Consider the following 16,214-nt stretch of genomic DNA (forward strand, 5'->3'; position numbering starts at 1 on the left):
GGGGAGGGGGGACCCCTTGTGGATTTTCTTTGCCTTTGTGTTTAATGCCATGTGGGAAAAGTCAACTCCGATGCCACCATCACTCGACCCCGATGGGCCTCCAGGGCCAGAAGGATGCTTTCTTCCTCAGAAGCTCCTGCTGAGAACTAGCCCTGCCATTGGGACCAGAAGGCCCGGTCCCATCATTGCACCCGTCCTGTGTCCTCACCATTGCTATGCAAAGTGATTCTTGCTGTACATAAGATTTAATGCGCCTATTTAAGAAATGTTGACAAATTGCGGGTCTGGGACCTGCCTCTTATTTATGAAGTCTTCGACCCGCCCTCCTGCCAACCCGCCTGCCCTCCCTCCCGTCTGCCCGCCTCTGGCGTGGAGTACTGTATAAACCAGTCGGCTGTCGGGGTAGTGGTAGTATTATTGTTATTTTTTTAAAGGAAACAAACAGACGGAAAAAAAAAAAAAAAGAACCTCCTTGGAAAATTAATTGCTTTTTCGTAATGGACTCTGTATGCTAAAGCTCTCTCCTCCCTTCTGTCTGTCTGTCTGTCTGTCCACCTACCACTGTGCGTTTCCCAGATGTCTCCAACCTCCTCACGGGGTAGGGGTCAGGCTGGGGGAGGAGAAGTGGGGTCCCCACATTGTAGTCTTGCTCCTCTAAGGCCCCAGCTTTCTCTCCGCCCCGTTTTCCCATTTTGAGGGGGGGCTGCTAACCTGTCCCCCCACCCGTCCCCGGAGAGCTCCCATCTCCGGTGACCTCTGCTCTCCTTGCCCCTGACTGAGACCTGTGGCCTCCCCACCCTCCTGTGCTCCCTGTGGTCTCCTCATGCATGCTGCCTCCTTGCATGGTCTCTTGGGAGAAGAGAGAGACATCGCCTCCACCAGCCTGACTGCCCACCCCACCCCAATGAATGTGACCACTGCAGCACAGACGCCCCCTCCCATCCCCACCCTGCCCCGACGACAAACCAACCTCCATTTCTTTTATAAACAGTCGGCTTTTTCTTAACAAGCCCTCACTGTACAGAACAGCCCCTTTACGGTTTACTTGGGGTCCCCTCTCCCCCAAGCCCCTTTTTCTGTTGGTTTAGCACAAATACTCCCCCTCCGGCACCTCCAGACCTAACCCCCCCAGTCAATGTAATTGTTTTATATATATATTTAATCTTATTCAATGGAAACCATGCTTTTGTCGTTTTATACTTTGCTAGGTAGACTTTATTACCCCCCAACTATGGCCTCATTTTTTTAAAAAAGGAAAAAAAAAGAAATTGGGTTTCAGTCTTAATTCATTTTACGTGCCAGGTTTTATTTTGAGTGTGTGTGAGTGTTCCGTTTTGTGTTTTGTTTTCGTTGTTGTTGTTTTCTGTTGTTTGGTTTAATTCTCTCCCCTCCAGTCCCATACTTTACAAGCACTCTGGTGCAGGAAGAAGCAGAAGCAAAAAAAATTTTAAAAAAGAAAAAAAAAAAAAAAGATGAACCAAGACATGCCACCTTTCCCTTCGCACTGTTGCTTTTCCTGATGGTTATACTACTGTCACGTAGCTGTGTTCAGAGATGTGAAATACTTTCAGGCAAAAATAAACTGTAAGTGACTCATTGACATCTGACCTTGCTGTATGGCTTCCAGGGGTCCTTGTGGGGGGAAAGGGAGGGGGCGAGACCTAGGCTGAGAGATGGGGGCTCATGGCAGAGCCTGGACACCCTCCCCTGAGTGTCCAGGGCTTCTCATCTTTGACACTGTTGACATCGGGGGCCAGGCCTTCCTCTGCGGTGGGGCCATCCCGTGCATCGTAGGATGTGGAGCCGCACTCCTGGAACCTCCCGCCAGTAGATGCCAGCAGCACCCGCCCCCCAGTTGTAACAACAAAAATGTCTCCAGATGTTGCCCAATGTCCCCAGAGGACAGAAGCACCCCCGAGGGAGAACCCCTGTCGTCCATCTAGACCGCTGTGCAGGAGGGCTTCTCAGACAAATGTGCCTTCTCGCCACCTGGGGAGTCTCTGGAAAATGCAGAGTCTGGTTCCTAAGGGTGGGATGGGCCTGAGAATCTGCATTTCCTAGGGGCTCCAGGCTAGTTCCTGACTTGGAACTCTTCCAAGTTCAAAAGCCTAGAACCATCCATCCAGCTACTTCCTTCCCCCAGATGCCCCCAAGAGGCAAACTCAATGTATCCAAGAAGAGAATGGGAAGTAGAGGCCGGGAGAGGCTGGGTCTCTTGGTCAAGGTCACACAGGGACCAAGGCAGGCTTATAACCAGGCATTATGGGAAAATCTCTTCCCTGCTGGCTGATAAGTGGATGGGGCTGGAACCTGGACCAGGGCAGAGACCATGTGGAGAAACAGATTTGAGAGAAGTGTAGGAGTAAAACTGCAGGACATGGTGATGGGTATGAAAGGGGGGCCAGCAAGGAGTCAGGATGACATTCAGTTCCTTGGCTTACTTGCTGAGCAGGCTGGGAGGGCCTAGGATGAGCGCCTCTGCCTGGCAGCAGCCCTCAGCGGCAGGCAGCGCTGGTGTGTAAATAAATGCCCAGGCTGTCTCACTCCTCGTGGGGGTGGAGAGCTCTGAGGCTGAGCTCTTATCTGGCCCCTGGACACCCTCCCTGGGACTGATCAGCTGCCCACAGGGCTCACTTGCTTGTTAGGACTTCCTGCCCTTCCTCTACTCCCCCCTTTCCAAGGTCCCATTGTATTTCTGGGGACCACTTCCCACATAAGCTATCTGTGCTGCAATATTTACCTCAGAGCCTGCTTCTGGTAAAGCCCAAACTAAGACAGTGACTAATCATGGGAGGGGACAAAGGGATAGGTTGGAGGGGGAGCCCTTCCATGACACGTTGGGAAAACCCTGCCAAGGACACCGGAAGGTCACCAGGTATTCCTGCCCTGACCTTAGCAACAGAGGCACCTCCCAGCTGGGCGGGAAGGGCTCTGCCAGCTCGGGTGTGAGAATCAGCTTGCACCCATTTTCAGAGGTGGGGGTGGCGGCTGACAGAAGTTCATATACATTTCTGATGGGAGTAGGACTTGGTTTGACTGCTTTGGAAAGCGTATCTACTAAACATCTGCCCAGCCTATGACCCTGCATATCCACTCTTGGATATATGCCCAAGAGAAATGAGCTCACATGTCCACCCAAAGACAAACAAAAAATGTTTACAGCAGCATTATTCATAAGAGACAAAAAGTGGAAACAGCCCAAAAGTCCACTAACAGGAGAATGAATAAACAAACTGTGGGATAGTCATACAGTGGAACAACACAAGTGTCTATCAACAGGAGAATGCATGCACACACAGTGACATAGTCATATGATGGAATCCTGCAGAAAAAGAAAAAGAACCAACGAGTGATATACACAATAACATGAACTGATTGGATAGACATTACGTTGTGTGAAAGGAGCCAGAAACACATGAGGATTTGCTGCATGACTCCATTTATGTAAAGTTCATGAACAGACACAAGTCATCTATGATTATAGAGGTCACAGTAGTGGTTATCTATGCAAGGGCGTGGGAGTGTTACTGATAACGAAGGTAGAAGGGAACCTTCTGGGATGATGAAAATGCTCTGCATCTTGATCTGTAGATACACAGATGTTAACACACTCATGGAGCCCCACACTTAAGATTTGTGTAATTTACTGTATATGTTACACATCAACTTTTTGAAAGTGGCATCAGGTGGAAACAACCCAAATATTCATCAATGGATAAATGGATAAATAAAAGTGGTATATATACACAATTGACTATTATCCACCATTTAAAACAAAAAAATGAAGCCCCAATACATTCTCCGACATGGATGAATCTTTAAAACATGATGGTAAGTGAAAGAAGCCAGTCACAAAAGACCACATATTGTATGATTCCATTTATATGAAATGTTGAGAGTAGGTGAATACGTATAGAGAGAAAGCAGATTGGTGTTTACCAGGGGCCGGGAGGTAACTGCTTAATGGGGGTGGGGTTTTGTTTTAGGGTGATGAAGAAATTTTGGAACTAGATAGAGGCGGCAAGTGCACATTGTGAGTGTTCTAAATGCCACTTGAAGTTGGTTTCTGTTACGTTACATGACTTTTGCCTCCATTTTTTTTTTTAACAAGTGACATCAAAAGAGAATTTTGTAAATGAAAAGTTGGCTGCTGCTTCCCTGTGCCCCGTCTGGGCCTGGGAAGGTGAGTGGTGTCTAATGCCACCCCCATCAGAGCCATTCTTGTCCATCCTTTTGAAGCCTCTTGGTGAAGGGTTTCAAGTGTCTCCTCCTCAAAACACAATACTGCCATCTGCTGGAAGATTAGCGTAAATAATACAAGATTGTATATAATCAATATGCCAATACCCTTAAATGTGGCACCCTTGTGCATTGCACAGCTTGCACAGCTGTGCGTGGTAGGATATGTGACTTTGCTTTATTTTCCAGATTACTCTATCTGGATTTGGACGGGGCCTTGAACACCTCAGGGCTAGCCTTCCCCCCTGTTCTCATATGCTGGGTAAAGCCAGCCTCAGATTTACCAGGGAGATGAAATCCACCTGCTCCCTGACCTACTACTACTCCTCAGTGGATGGAAACCTGGCCTTTGGGGCCACCTTCAGAAATGAAACCTTCCCGAAGCACTTTTGCCCATTTCCACAGAAGCAGGAGGCTGAGGACAATCTGGAAGGCTCTCCACCAAGTGCCTGGCGACAGACCTCTTGGCTGTTTGTCTTTCCTGTGAATGTTAACGGTAGGAACAACTATTTTCCTAAAACACCGGGCTTGTCTCTCCTCTCTGATTTACCAGTGAGGAAGAGGGGCTATTGGGTCCTGTGGGAAGGGGGGCTCAGCAAGTGGGGCGCTGGGATCTCAGCTGTTTCCAGGGCACAGAATGCCTCTCACAGCAGCTGCTCTCTGCCGCCCCCCCCAACCCCCCCCCACCGGCTCCAGGGCATTTGCTGGATTGGGAGGTGGGACAATGATTCCTGGGCTTTTTTGTGGAAAGCAGTAGTGCATCTTAAGCTCTTCACAGCACTGGAGTTCCAGCAGTGTCCATCCTGAGCATGGGGTAGGGGGGCTGTCTCCCCTGAGTTGGCTGTTCGAGTCCAGCGCTGTCTTCTAGAAATAGGGTGCAAGCCACATGTACTACATCTTAAAAAGAAACAGGTGAGATTAATTTGGGCACTACAATCTATTTTCTTGAACCTAACATACCCAAAATATCATTTCAATATGTAATCAATACAAACATTTACTGAGATATTTTACATTATTTTTCTTTTCTTACGAAGTCTTCGAAACCTGGGGTCTATTTTGTACTTCTAGCCTATCTCAGTTGGGACCAGGCACATCTCAAGTGCGTGATAGCAGCCATACATGGTCCATGGCTCTCTTATGGACAGCACAGTTCTAGAATTTCTGTCAACCTGGAGCTAGGGCGGTGGCAACATGGTAGGAATTGGGGAGCAATTGGGACAGGACTTGAACTAGCACTTACACACTGGTAAAGTGAGTTTTACTGAGATGGCACAGATTGAGAGGCCACCTCAGAGCCCACTGGGAAAGATGGAAGCAGGAAAAGCTCTCTGGCCTGACCCGCTGCGGGGGGCTTTCGCAGAACTGACTTGCAGAGCGGCTGGGTTCACAGGTCTAGCCCCCAGTCCTGCTAGAAAGCAAGCATCTGTCTGTTGTATTGATTTTTAAAAAGAAGAGTCTGTTCATTTATCAGAGAAAGATTTTAAGATCATAACCAAGCATTTCTGTGGAATAGGAATGAATGAATGAATGAGAAAAACTACGATGCGAAGAATAGAAAGTGGTTCCGCCAATGAAATAAGGACAGTGGGTTGGGCATCTGACCTACATCTAACAGCAAGGGTCGGGCAGTGAGACTGGACTCTTGACTTTGAGCTGAAGACAATGAAGTGTGTACCTGAGGCTGCCAGGCCGCAGGCTCATTCAGAGCTCTGTCCCGTATTAGACATGGATCCCAGAATGGACCCAGGGACCATCATCCTGCCGCCCTCATCCCACCAAGAAAGCGCCTTCCTGTGCTTCCACAGCCTTTCATTCATTCAATCACCCATTCATTCATGGCACAGAAACGCATTGCACGGAAAACACTGTGCTAAGTGAAAGAAGCTAGATACAAAAGTCCACATGTTGTATGATTCCAGTCACGACACGGAGCTCTATGGAGACAGAAAGTCAGTCAATGGTTGCTTAGGGCTGAGGGGTTGGAGGGATAGGGAGGTGACAGCTAAAGTGCCCTGGTTTCTTTTTTGAACGATGGAAATGTTTTATTATAAAATTGGCTGTCTGCACAGCTCTATACTAAAAACCATGGGATTGTACACCCAATGTGGATTGTAGGGTATGTGAATTATATCCCAATTAGCCTGTTTAAAAAAAGAAAACGTATTGAGCACCTTCTGGAGGCTCAGGAATGGATGAAACGAACGCCATACTCCGCCATATAGGTTCTGAGAGAGGAGGCAGCTGTCCCATAGACCATTTTTTCATGACAGCTGTGGAGAAAGCTAAAAGGAAGTGCAGGCTGGAGTGTGCGCCTTCAAGAAGGGGCCAGCACTGCGCTCACTTGCCCAGATCTGGAGAAGAAGCCAGAAATGAGCAGCCCGGAGGGGAGGTGGGGTCCGCAGCAGTCTTCCAGGCAGAGGGAAAAGAAGGTGCGGAGGCCCTGAGGCAGCGCTGGCACTTGCTGGAACAGACTAGAAGGGAGGAGGGGTGGGGGGGGCATGAACTTCAGGAGAGAGGCCAGGCCCTTAGGCCTTTGTCCGAGTGCAGTGGGAAGCCATTAGGAGCTGAGGCAGAGTTGTCGGGGGAGGGGCTCTATGATAATTTGGGAGTTGTTTAAATAAATCCGTGGCTTGATTGTGAAATGGACCGAGGGAGGCAGACTGGGAGGGAGGAAGGGGCAGCACATCACCTCCCACTTTCCTATTAAAATGCGCGTTCTCCCTGGGAGGGGGCTTCCTGTTAATGAAGCAGGAAGAAAGATCTGTTTAGCTAGCAGCCAGCTGAGAGCAATTTGAGGACCAAAGGGCAGGAGGAAGCGGGAATCAGGAAGGTGGCAGGCCCCTGAGACCTGGCTGGCCTGGCTCACACCTGTCTGCCCCTGATGGCCAGGACGGGACAGACCAGAGGGCAGCGTGACCGTTCCAACGCCTTTGATGTGTTAGCTGCTGCAGAACCGGGCTGGAGCTGCGACTGGCCTGCGGGTGGGGGCGGGAGGCAGCGTTCCGGACCCCAGGTCCTTGACGTCAACGTTGCCATGGAGACCCTGGCTTCCCTCTGCACGCGCTGGCTGCTGGAGACCCCTTGGCTGGGAAAACGTTGCAGGCAGGGCTGAGGAAAGCATCAAGCACTGTGGGCCTGCGGCTCTTCCCCAGAGCCCCCCCGCCCGGCGACAGAGCAGGGTACCAAGACTGAGAGTGCCTTCCCGCAGCCCTCCAGCCGGCTCCCACTCCTGTTGCCCAGACATAGCTCCTTTCTTGCGTTCTGGGAGATCCTTGGCATAAAAGAGTCCAGGCATCCTCCCAGGGCCTTTCCTCACAGCGCAGGACCCCTCCCACCCCACACTTCTTGTTCCATTGTTTTGTTTCCAATGCCCCTCCTATCAACATTGACTAAGGCCCTCCTGGTGCCAGGCAGTGTCTCCAAGGCCTTGCCGAGCTCAGGTAATCTTCAGTGATCCGGCAAGGGAAAGGGGACGGCCTAACACCAGCTGTCCTGCGAGCAGGAATCCATGGAGCACACACACGTGTGAAGTGCTGTTTTCTTTGTCTCTAAACCTCGTTCTCTGAAATTTTTCCACTTTCTTAAAGGCACCTTGCAATAGCAAAATGTCCAGTTTAGCCTAAAGCTTCAGCCTCATGTCCAATTTCATGTTCATTTTAAGTCTCTTCCCTTTTCTGAGACCCTTCCTCATCCGGCAGGGGGTTAAGGTGGAAAGTGACATGCGTCTAGTACTTCACTGGTGTTGTCCTTGTCCCTTTTTGGTCATTGTTGCTTCTCTGTGGACCATGGGCATGTTCAAATGTTAGCCCAAGCGTGAGCTGTTGGGGGGACCATGTGGGGTGGGGGCAGAGGTGAGGATCCCCATGGCATGTTACCCCCCACCCCAACTCTCCCCCTGTGGCTCGTCTCCCGCCTCCCACTACATCCTGCTGTGGTCTCCTCACCCTGGGGCCAACCCTTCTGGGTGGGGTACTGGGAAGCTGTCGCAGTCCCTGTTTCCTGCCTGGAGTCCATGGGACACCTCCAGAAACCACCACCACCCGACCCCTCCTCACCCCAGCACCTCTCCTCAGTGTGGGGCATGTGCTGTGTGAAGATGGGCGCCACCTGCCATAACTGGAGGTGGGTGCGGGGCAGTGGTCAACTTGGGACTTGGGGAGCGGTGTTTCCTCTCTTCTCTCCCTGTTCATCCCATCCTAGTCTTTTGTCGGCACTGGGATGATGTAGGGGGAGAGCAGAACCTCTGCAGCCGCTTTTTAATAGGCCCTGGAGTCTGCCCACGTTTCTGGCTTTCTCTGGGATGTGGGGAACTCACACCTAGAGGCTGATGTCAAGATTGCTGGGGAAGTCCCACTCAATATCCTCTTACCTTAACCATGTATCCTTCTCTCCATCCATCCATTATCACCCATCCGTCTATCCATCATCATCAATCCATTTTGTAACCCTACTATGTTCTGGCCACTTTGGTAGGGGTGGGGATCTAGCAGTGAATAAACAAGACTAAACTCTTGAATCCAAAAGAGGGATGGTGACAGCAGAGGAAGGGGGTCCAGGGACAGCCTTCCTGAGGAGGTGACATTTGAGCAAAGACCTGAGGGGGGGAGGAGCCGTGTGGGTATTTGGGGGAAGAGCATTCCAGGCAGAGGGAACAGCCCTTGCAAAGCCCCTGAGGTTGGAGCGTGCATGGAATGTTAGAAGAACAGAAGACACTGCAGCTCTCAGAGCAGAGAGAGCAAAGCAGGGAGAACAAGAGGGCTGGTCACCTCTGGCCCTGCCGGCTGCTGGGTGGACTTTGGTTTTACTGTCACTTTATGTTCTTCTCATAGCGGGTCAGTATTCGCTGCTGCCTGCCTTTTTCTGAAGGTTTTAGCACCATGACATCGCACCTCCAAAATACCCTTGTTATTCCCATTGTACAGATAAGAAAACTGAGTCCCTAACATGTAGGGATTTGGCTGGGGATGTGTGGGCTGGGGAGGGCCCAGGCCTCTGTAATGTCCTCGGGGAAGAGACAGTGAGACCTCTCCTGTCCTCTAGACTTCCTTTCTCCTGGCTGACAGCCCAGCTCTCCTGAGTCACAGCCAGCAGCCTTAGCACTTGCCCCCAGGCCTGGGGATAGGAGAATGAGGCGGGAGATGGAGAGACAGAACCAGGTGTTTTCTATCAAGCAGGCCAGAGGGACTGGCGGGAGGGATGGGCGTGGTTCTCAGCAGGAGGAGATGAGGCTGGACTGCGCAGGTGGGGAAACTGCTGCCTGGGGTGGCCAACCAGACGTCTGCAGGCCAGCGTGTGTGTTCCTGGGCTGCCCGGGCTTGTCCAGTAGGGCCAGGCACCAATCCCATCCCACAGTGATCCGGGAGCCATGTGTCTCGGTAAGTCCCCTGGCCTGTCTCAGCCAGTAACATAGAGGAGACATTTAGAAAATGTTCTTGCATTTGACAGAGATTTGACAGTAGACATGGGTCTCCTCTGTGCCGGTCCCTATGTTGTGGGCTGGGTGGTTGAGTGGGTGTATGGATGGATGCATAGGTGGGTCAATGGATAGAGATGATGAGTGTGGCTGGGGAGATGAATGGGTGGGTGTGTACAGGGCTGAGTGGATGGTTCAGTGATTCATAAATGAGTGTATTAATTATCTATTGCTGTGTAACGAATCACCCCCAAATTTAGTGGCTTAAAACAACAAACATCTCACCATCTCTGTGGGACAGGAACTCAGGAGTGACTTAGCTGGGTGGTTCCGGCTCAGGGTCTCTCATGTGGCTACTACAGTCAGACGTCAGTTGGGGCTACGGCCCCACGTCCATGACGGCGCCCTCACACTGCTGTTGGCAGGAAGCCCAAGTTTCTCGTCACTGTCAGTCCTGCCTTTTTCCCTCCCTGTTTGTTAGAAGGAAGCCACTAAGTCCAGCTCACACTCAGGGGGAGGGGAATTAGGCTCCACCTCTTGAAGAAAGGCCGTCAAAGACTTTGTGAACAGATTAAAAAACCATCCCAATGGAGAAATGGATGGCGCACTCAACCCTTCTTCCTGGATGCTGGAATCTTAGAATAATCTTAGACCAGGGACAGACTCAGCCATGATGACTGCATGTGAAATTCATCTGGGACACTTTTACAGAATATCAGTGCCCAGGGCTCAACCCCAGACAGTCTGATTTAATTGGTCCGGGGAGACCCTTGGACATTTGTGTTTTGAAGAATGATCTTAAACTTGAATCCTAAAACCCAGCATTTATGTTTCCACTATATATATATATATATATATATATTTTTATTGTGACAAAATATACCTAACATAAAATTTACCGTTTTCAGTGGCATTAAGTACATTCACATGGTGGTGCAGTCATTACCCCCAGAGCTTTTTCATCATTCAAAACTGAAACTGTACTCATGAAATACCGACTCCCCATCTCTGCCTCCCCCAGCCCCTGGTAACTTCTATTCTACTCTCTGTCTCTGAATTTGGGCGCCTCAGATAAGTGGCATCATGTAGTACTTGTCCTTTTGCGTCTGGCTTATTTCACGTAGCACAGTGATTTTCAGGGTTCATTTATGTGGTGGCGTGTGTCAGAATTTCATTCCTCTTATGGCTAAGTGATATTCCATTGTCTGTAAATACCCCATTTTGTTTATCCATTTATTCGTTGATGGACATTTGGGTGGTTTTCAGAGCTCCCAGGTGATTCTGATGTGCAATCAGGGATGAAAACCGAGCAAGGCCTTAGACCAGCGGTTCTCAATTCTGGCTACACAATTGAATCACCTGGGAGCTGTTAAAAAAAAAAACCAAAAAACAAAAAACCCTGGCACCCGCCGCAGACCAGCTGAATCCGAATCTCTGGTGGACCCTGGAGGCCCCTGCTTGCAGACTTATTTTAGAGTCTCTGCTGCCCCCTGGTGGCAAAACTGACAACAGCCCTTGGTAACAACACCTGGGATTCTCCCTCTCTCCAGGATTGGTGTGCCTGTCCCATAGTCCAGAACAACTGATCCCCAGGGATCTGGGGTCCCTGCCAGGTTCCCTCCCCCTGCCCCGCCTCCACTGTACCTCCTGGCTGACCTTGCATGGCTCCACATCTAGGAGAACAGATGTGTGTATTAGGAGAAGGCACAGACAGGTGGAAGACTCCACTTAGCCTCTTGCCTGCTGTGTGACCTGGAAGAAGCCAGTTAACCTGTGCCTCAGTTTCCCTGGCTTTCACATGATAACCACTGCTCCTCCCTCTGACAAGTCCCCGAGGTGGCAGGTGAGTCTGTGTGTCAATATGGGGAAGGACCTAGGACAGCTTTTCTCACCCTCAGGCACTGCTGACGTTTGGGACTCGGTCCTTGTTAGTGGTGGGGCCCTCCTGTGCATTGTGGGATGTTGAGCTGTGCCCCTGGGCACGACCCAGTAGATACCAATAGAAATCCCCAGCTGTGACTATCAAAAATGTCTCCAGCTGTGGATGGGTGTCCCCTGGGTGAAAGGTTGCCAGATAAAATACAAGTTTCCCAGTTAAACTTGTATTTCATGTAAGCAACTCATAACTTTTTAGTATAATTATGTCCCAGAGGTTGCATTTTTATTTGTGAAACCTGGAAACCCTACCTGCAGGACAAAATCACCCCGGCTGAGAGCTCCTGCGCTGTTGAGTTTTGGTACTTGCTGAGGAGGCCAAGATACCAGATGGGGACACTGCGGCAGGCAGGCAGGCGTGGGCTCCCACCCCGGGTGCTGCCTGGGGGCGGCCCAGCAGCGATGGGCCCTAGACCAGGGGCAGCTGTGGGGGAGGAAGCCGGGTTCACAGTTGGGCCTTCTACATGTGCTGGGGGCCAGGCTGGGGGAGGGTATCACCTTGTTTTCCCAGCACCTGGGGCTGTTGGGGACAGAGCAGTTTGTGGCTGACCACAAGTTGAAGCAGTTCGCCCCTAGCTTTTCCCCAGAGAAACCCAGGCCCTGAGTGGTAGGGATTCGGTCCAGCTTGCTCATTTGCAAGAAGAAACAGGCCCAGAGAGGGGCAGTGACACCCTGAGCCACACAGCCGGCTTGTGGCAGTGGTAAAGCCAGGATCTGAGTCTTTACGCCCGGTCTTTTGCCCCTGGGATGGAGCCTAGGAATGTCCTAAGTTTCTGGAAAGTTCTCTAGGAGCCCCCAGCATTTCCCAGACACAGGCACTTAAAGTGGTTCCCAGCTACCCTCCTTACTACTCCAGGAGAGCACTGGAACCCCCTCCTCTGGGACTGCCCCTGTGACAACCTTCTCTGGGTTCTGTTTGATGGGGAGAGGCGACACGGGGAAGTGGTGAAGCTCTCACACTTGAAGCTCGACTGTCTGGGACGAAGACTGCCCCCCACCCACCCACTAACTGTGACCGAGGCCCCGTGTGCCTCAGTTTCATCATCTGCAAAAGGGGAGTGATGGAAATTATACCTGCCTTATAGGGTGTTGCAAGGATTCAATGATTTAACAAGTATGAGTGCTTAGGACAGCATGTGGCAGGTAGTCAGGTTTACTATTTATCTTACTTTCCTCCCTCCTCTGGTGACATCAGCTCTTCTCCTGGTTCAGTGGAGCTGTCAATCACAGCCACCAACTCTGCCCTCCCCTAAGAGGCGTGCCCATCAGGCAAGGCCAGCCAGTCACTGCACTCTATTGTCCTGACCATCATTGGGTTGATGAGCGAGACCCACCTGATGAAGGTCTTATTGAGTCCCGGGATTCAGCCTAAGCTGAAGCCAGTTTCCTCCCTGGGATTCCCAATAAATCTCCCATTTTGCTGAAGCAAGTTTGAATAGAGTTCTGATCATCCACAGAGCAGTAGGGGGTCCCCCAAGGCAGCCCCCTTCTCCCACGGACTGGGGCTCTCAGCATTGGTTTTGATCCAGCCCCACAGTGAGTCACTGACCCACGCATTCACAGAGGCAGAGCCTCTATATTTGTTCTGTGATTGTTTGAGCTGTGACTAGGGCTCACAACAAGAGGGAGCAAATTTGTATAAAGTGCCTACTATGTGACAGGTCCTGTGCTGGGGCTTTGCTGTTATTTTAGTTGCATTTTATAAGTGAGGAAAGTGCAGCTCAGGTAAAATGACTTGTCCAAGGCCACACAGCCAGGAAGTGGAATCACTTCAAATTGAACTCAGGCAGCCTGGCTCCAAAGCAGGGTTATTTCCCACTGCACCAAATGGCTTTTTATGTGCAGGGGGCACTTTTGTTTCCATTAAAAATTTTCTTTTAATGGTAAAAAACATAAAATTTACTATCAAGGGGAGGAGTTTTAAAGGCAATATAACCCTTCTCACCCAAAAGATGACCTAGAGAATTCATTACTCAAAGTGGGCTGGTGCCCCTGGAAAATAGAGGCTAGGGTTTATTCATGCACATATTTACTGAGCACCTACTAGGTGCCAGCCGGTGTTCAAGACAGGGCCCAGTGTTCAAGGTGAGGCAATAAGGTGCCCAGGGCACAGCATTTAAGGTGGTCCTCTCCGGGGTTGACCGGACACCTGCATAGCCCAAGAGGGAACACTGCTTTAAGTCCTGTGCCCCAAGAGCTTAGCTTGGCCCCAGCCGAAATTCAAGACTGAGGAGAATTCAGATAGCTTGGCAGAGTTCCAGTCCAGCCAGGGCAGGAAGAAATGATTCTGTCAACAGTGGCACTTTGCTCAATCCCCATACAATGTGGCCTAATGACTGCTCTCGGGTGCAGGGAAGGAGGACAGACTGAGGTCAGACAGACACAAACACTGTGATACCTCCTGTGCTCTGGCAGGGGTGTGACCAGGATCAGGGCCACCTTTCAGGGAGGTGATGTTGATAGGCCAGCCCCTCCTCAGAGGCCTGGGGCCCGCAAGCTTCTGTGTTTTCATAATCCACTTGCTTCCCTTGTTCCTCCAGCCCAGGGGGTGGTGGCTGCTTTGTGTCACTATTCACCCATGATACCTTAGTGTCCCCATGTCAGCTTTTTGGTTCTCAGTACGTGGTCAACAGTTCTTTACATTACATTCTTTCTGTTAAAAGAACTGGTGAATTTCCCACCTCCTGGTGGGACTCAGTGACACAGGAGGGACCGCGGTCGGCCTGGCAAGGAGCAGAAGGCAGCGCAGCCCAGGCAGTGGCGCCTGCTTGGCCACAGGCCAGGAGGCCAGAGGGAGCGAGGCACAGTCTAGAAGCCGGGGCCAGTGCTGCTGGAGGGAGTGAACGGGTGGCAAGTAGAAGAAGGCGAGGCTGGACGGGTCGGCTCTCGTTGGCCACAGCACGGAGTCTGGATGAGGTCCTGAGGGCGAGGGGAAGCCACGGGATGTGTAGTGACTGAGTGATGTGATCTGACTTGTCTTCTACAAGATTGCCTTGGCGACAGTGAGCCTAACTCCTTGGAGGGGAGAGAACGGGTGTTGGGAAGGGGCCAGTGAGGAGGTGACTGCAGTGTGGGGGAGCTCATTACCTCTCAGAGCAGCTCCCTCAGGTGCGGTCACTCTGACGGTGAGGAACAGCTTATGGGAACCCCAGACTCGTATCCCTGTAGCTCCCGTCGGGAGTCTGAGCTCCTAACTGCACGCATCCCTTAGATTTGATGGCTCTCACATCCCCGGGGCTTATCTGCATGGAACAGAACGCTGTCAGTCCCTCCAGTGATTCTTTTCTTGAGACATGTAACAAGAAAGGGAACAGTTTGCTCCCCAGGCTTCCCTTGGGCCCATGCCTGTGTCATTCTCCTTCGAATAATATTTTTAAGAACATAAAATAAACTCAAAGGAGTCTTGAGCAAACCCGTTAGAGTGAATACAATGATCAAGATATAAAACTCCAAATGTGTGATTTAATTCCTGGACTTCTTACTCGTGTATTTAATAATCAGATCTAGCAGTTAGTCTGATAACATTAGAATTTCCAAGTAGTGATGAGCGTCAATGATAAAATTTACCTGCAACAGCTATAATGTGATATGAACACTTCTGAGATTTCTACAGCTAAGGAAGTCACAGGTCCCACTGATATTGCTGTTTACTTGCTTATGGTTATTATGGCAGGAAATGCTCAAGTGCAGTTAAAGGTTAGTGCAGATAAAGGTGTAATTCCCCCCCCCCCACCCCATCTGTATTAGTCAGCTCAGGCTGCCATAACAAAATACCATAGTGGGTAAGAACAGACATTTATTAAACAACAGACTTTTATTTCTCACGGTTCTGGAGGCTGGAAGCCCAAGATCAAGGTGTCGGCTAATTCTGTTCCTGGTAAGGACCCACTTCCTGGCTGGCTGAGAGCTGCCTTCTCTGTGTCCTCACATGGCCACTAACCCCACCATAGGGGCCTGTCCTCATGACTTGATCTAACCCCAATCACTTCCCCAAGACCTCACCTCCAAACACCATCACATGCGGGGGGGGGGGGGGGGGTTAGGGCTGCAACATATGAATTTCAGGGGAGAGGGGACACAAAATTTCAGTCCACTATACGTCCAAGTTCATGGTCCCCTTTAACCACAAGCCCCAGGTTAAGAACCCTTGCTCTAATGGAGAAGGCCATGCTTATTTATAAGAAATTTTTTGATAAGCTGCTTAGGGTGGAAGGTTGACCTCCCCTAAAAGCATGCTCAGTAGCAAAGACTACCATTAATCTACCTGGGTAGGTGGGAGGGTGGGCCTGTTGACAGGAGGACGACCTGAGCATCTATCTGATTGCACTTGGCTCTGGAGTTCAAATCTCATTGCCTCCACTTACTAGCCTCAGTTTACTCATCAATTCAAAGGGGATAATAGTCCCTCCCATGTAGAGTGAATGGGAGGATTAATGAGCTAATCTGCATGGGGTGTTTAACATGGCATACACCCTAGTGGACATTCATGGGGGTTTTTTTGTTTTTTTTTTTAGCTGAGCCATCCTGCCACCTGTTGGCAGCTCAGCAGCAGCTCAGCTCAGGCTGGGACTCGAACCGCTGTTGCTCAGAGCTCAAACTCTTGAGCAAGCTCTTAACCAACTGA

The 16,214-nt window shown here is 50.5% G+C and overlaps 1 protein-coding gene across 1 annotated transcript in view; it reads left to right on the plus strand.

The window, feature by feature from the left end:
- The window catches only part of CMIP (c-Maf inducing protein), a 238,680-nt gene extending 237,080 nt beyond the window's left edge, over positions 1 to 1,600 (plus strand). The window contains exon 21 of the mRNA XM_019634902.1: positions 1 to 1,600. This exon is cut by the window's left edge and continues 346 nt beyond it. The gene's annotated coding sequence lies outside the window, so the exon portion shown is untranslated.
- The last annotated feature ends 14,614 nt before the right edge of the window (positions 1,601 to 16,214 follow it).

The sequence above is a fragment of the Hipposideros armiger genome, unplaced genomic scaffold (assembly GCF_001890085.2).
Source record: "Hipposideros armiger isolate ML-2016 unplaced genomic scaffold, ASM189008v1 scaffold_19, whole genome shotgun sequence".
Taxonomy (NCBI): domain Eukaryota; kingdom Metazoa; phylum Chordata; class Mammalia; order Chiroptera; family Hipposideridae; genus Hipposideros; species Hipposideros armiger.